Source organism: Harmonia axyridis, chromosome X, assembly GCF_914767665.1.
Source record: "Harmonia axyridis chromosome X, icHarAxyr1.1, whole genome shotgun sequence".
Lineage (NCBI taxonomy): Eukaryota > Metazoa > Arthropoda > Insecta > Coleoptera > Coccinellidae > Harmonia > Harmonia axyridis.
This window is the reverse complement of record NC_059508.1, coordinates 36,215,757-36,219,755: the sequence shown is the minus strand read 5'-3', so window position 1 is coordinate 36,219,755 and position 3,999 is coordinate 36,215,757. Positions and strand designations below refer to the sequence as shown.

At 43.0% G+C, this 3,999-nt stretch overlaps 2 non-coding genes across 2 annotated transcripts in view; one reads left to right on the top strand and one right to left on the bottom strand.

Annotated features, from left to right (window-relative positions):
* Positions 1–219, bottom strand: part of LOC123687570 — a 1,906-nt gene extending 1,687 nt beyond the window's left edge. Inside the window, exon 1 of the ribosomal RNA XR_006749288.1 lies at positions 1–219. This exon is cut by the window's left edge and continues 1,687 nt beyond it. This is a non-coding gene — a ribosomal RNA (small subunit ribosomal RNA).
* A 3,661-nt stretch (positions 220–3,880) lies between these two features.
* LOC123688349 lies at positions 3,881–3,999 on the top strand. Its single transcript, XR_006749877.1, has one exon. It is a non-coding gene; the product is annotated as a 5S ribosomal RNA (ribosomal RNA).

Below are 3,999 nucleotides of genomic sequence, written 5' to 3'. Positions count from 1 at the left end.
ATCTAATAAAAGCGCTCCTTCCGTTCCCGGTCGGAGCTCTATTTGCATGTATTAGCTCTAGAATTACCACAGTTATCCAAGTAAATGTGGGTACGATCTAAGGAACCATAACTGATTTAATGAGCCTTTCGCGGTTTCACCTTAATTTGGCTTGTACTGAGACATGCATGGCTTAATCTTTGAGACAAGCATATGACTACTGGCAGGATCAACCAGGGAACTGCGTGCTTATACGATCGGTCCACGAGATTGCCGGTATGGCCAAACCCGTTCGCCTCTCGTCATGTGGCACTAGCCATGTCGATTGACTTCGACTAGCGCCGCACATCAGTAAGTGCAAGTCCTCGACGAAACGACGTAACAGCCCCCAGTCAGCATGAGACTCAAGCTATATATACATCATCATCATCTCGGACAAAACACCGATCAAAAATGAGAAAGTTTCTAGAAACAATCCCTCGCCAAGGCGTCCATATATAATACGAACCCCCGGCTATCAACTAATTTCTTATACACATTCCATCTCGACCCTTCGCTATACATGTGAATATAACGACACGGTGATTCGAGATTCAACAATATTTGTCGCTCGGAACGAATTGAGTGGTTGCAAATTTTTTGTGAACATAACCCGCAACGGGCAGAGGATCACGATTTTAAGGTTGGTCGCTTAAAGGCCATTCGACTACAAAGAGACGAAGCGGACCGCGACCTCGCTGCATGAGGTTGACGAAAGCGACCCAAGATGCGAAAGCCGAAACCAACACACCTTGCCAGTACCCAAACGCCGAGGTCGGATTCGGGTCTACCACTTACCAACTGAATATCATCCTAAAAAGAACTCCAAACAGTCTAGGACAGGACCCATTCTCCACCCCTTCTATATATGTCAGGAGAACCCCGGATTCCCCTCCAGACACGATTTAGCAAACTTTTCCCGATCGATCCGACCCACCGAGGCCGTTTCGACCGTTCGCCGCGCCTACTAGAGCTGATTTCTTCGGACTCCGATCAGAAAATCCGCCGATGCATGTCGTTAACACCTAGTCCGCCTCGTCCGATCGATCGAGGCCGTTTCGACCGTTCGCCGCGCCTACTAGAGCTGATTTCTTCGGACTCCGATCAGAAAATCCGCCGATGCATGTCGTTAACACCTAGTCCGCCTCGTCCGATCGATCTAGGCCGTCTCGATCCACCCATCGCGCATCGAAAGTCGCATCTCTCGAACTCCGATCCGGAAATCGGCCGATGCATCACGTTAACTATTTCTTATATATCTAATATAATATACATCGAGACGGTAAGAATTCTTTTAATCGAAGATATACATATACTTCTCATCAATATCCAAAAGCTTATCGAAAAATAAATTACTCAACTTTTACGTGAAGAATCGTTCACCCAAACCTTATCCCCTATATATGTCAGGAGAACCCAAGGTTCCCCTCCAGACACGATTTAGCAAACTTTTCCCGATCGATCCGACCCACCGAGGCCGTCTCGACCGTCCGCTGCGCCTACTAGGGCCGATTTCTTCGGACTCCGATCAGAAAATATACCGATGCATGTCGTTAACACCTAGTCCGCCTCGTCCGATCTATCTAAACAGTCTCGACGCACCCAACACTCTTTCAAAGTCGGATTACTCGGACTCAATCTGAAAATGGACCGATGCATGACGTCAACACTTAGCCCGCCTCGTCTGATCGATCTAAGCCATCTCGACCCACCCAACACGCCTTCCAAGTCGGATCACTCGGACTTCGATCTGAAAATCTCCGGACTCATTTTTATGAATATCCCCAGTCAGTAAGAACGTTATTTCGCCAATATATACCAACAATAAACCATATTCCAATAGCTGAACCAAAAATATAATTCCCGATCCAAACGTTCTGCATCGCCCAACGCGACCACCTTCCCTATATATGTCAGGAGAGCACAGGGTTCCCCTCCAGACAACACTTACGCTCTATCCCCGACTCTCGGTCGATCGATAGGCCAGGTCAGCGGTGTCTGTTTCGGCCGAAGCTCGGACTTTGGTCAAAATGTTCCGATACAAAATTTGAACCAAGATAGATACAGATATGATTCCTTCTTAAATATACGTTGATTATCGAACAGAATATGGTAAATATTTTGCGATGACCGAGGATTTCATGAATTTTTTTTTTTTTCGAAAAAATTTTCTGTTATCGGAATTTCCTCAAATTTCATTTGGTTGCCTACTAATGCATATTAAAAACGATAATCAACAATCAGAATCATTATTTATCATTTATTTCAATTTTTATAATGAAAAACGTTCACGTCCTTTCGCGCCTCTCGATCGTCGTTTACGTGATGCATCGGTCAGCCCTAGTTTACGTGGTGCATCGGTAAGATCGAGTTCACGTTCTGCATCGGTAAGATCCAGTTCACGTGGTGCATCGGTAAGATCGAGATTACGTGGTGCATCGGTAAGATCGAGTTTACGTGGTGCATCGGTAAGATCCAATTCACGTTCTGCATCGGTAAGATCCAGTTCACGTGGTGCATCGGTGAGATCGAGTTTACGTTCTGCATCGGTGTGATCTAGTTTACGTTGTGCATCGGTAAGATCGAGATTACGTGAAGCATCGGTATGATCGAGTTTACGTTCTGCATCGGTCTGGACTTAGAGATATATTTTCGACGTGAAAATGTTCCGATACAACTTTTGAACCAGGATAGTTAGAGAGATGATTTTTTCTGGGATGTACGTTGATTGGGGAATGGATTGTGGAAAATAACTTGCCATGACCGAGGTGTTCTCGAATTTTTTTTTTTTTTCGAAAAATATTTTCTGATTTTGGATTTTACTCAAATTTGATTTCGTTGCCTTCTAATGTGTTCTAAAAGAGTAAATCAGTAATCAGAATCGAAAAATATTTTTCGGATTTTTTTTTTTTTGAAAAAAAATTTTCTGATTTTGGAATTTCCTCAAATTTGATTTGGTTGCCTTCTAATGTGTTTTTAAAGCGTAAATCAGTAATCAGAATCAATATTCATTGTCGACTTTAATTTTTATAAGGAAAAATGTTCACGTCCTTAAACGCCTCCCCATCATTAGCCCGAGTCCAAGTCGATGTCAGTCCCGAGCGGACGGTGTCAGATACTACCTATCGCCCCGGTCTGGACTTGGCGAGGTATTTCGACGTGAAATGTTCCGATACAACTTTTGAACCAGGATAGTTAGAGAGATGATTTCTTCTATGTTGTACGTTGATTGTGGAATGGATTGTGGGAAATAACTTGCCATGACCCAGGTGTTCTTGAATTTTTTTTTTTTTCGAAAAAAATTTTCTGATCTTGAAATTTCCTCAAATCTGATTGCGTTGCCTTCTAATGTGTTCTAAAAGAGTAAATCAGTAATCAGAATCAATATTCATTGTCGACTTTAATTTTTATAAGGAAAAATGTTCACGTCCTTAAACGCCTCTCCATCGTTACCCCGACTCCAAGACGATGTTAGACCGGAGCGGACGGTGTCAGATGCGACCGATCTCCCCGGTCTGGACTTAGCGAGATATTCCGACGTGAAATGTTCCGATACAAAAATTTAACTGTGATAGTTAGAGAGATGGTTCCTTTTGTGATGTACGTTGATTGTGTAATAGAATATGGAAATAAACTTGAGATGACCGAGGTCTTCTGGGATTTTTTTTTTTTTTCGAAAAATATTTTTCGATTTCGGAAATCCCTCAAATTTCATTGAGATATGTCCTAATGTGTTCTTAAAGCTTAAATCAACAATCAGAATTAATATCCAAAAGTTATTTCATTTTTTATGAGGAAAAACGTTCACGTCCTTTCCGCTCCCAAAAAGTGAGATATCATAGAAAATATCGCAATATATGTTGTTTACGGCCATACCACGCTGAAATTGCCAGTTCTCGTCAGAACACTGAAGCCAAGCAGCGTCGGGCGCGGTTAGTACTTGGATGGGTGACCGCTTGGGAACACCGCGTGCTGTAAGCT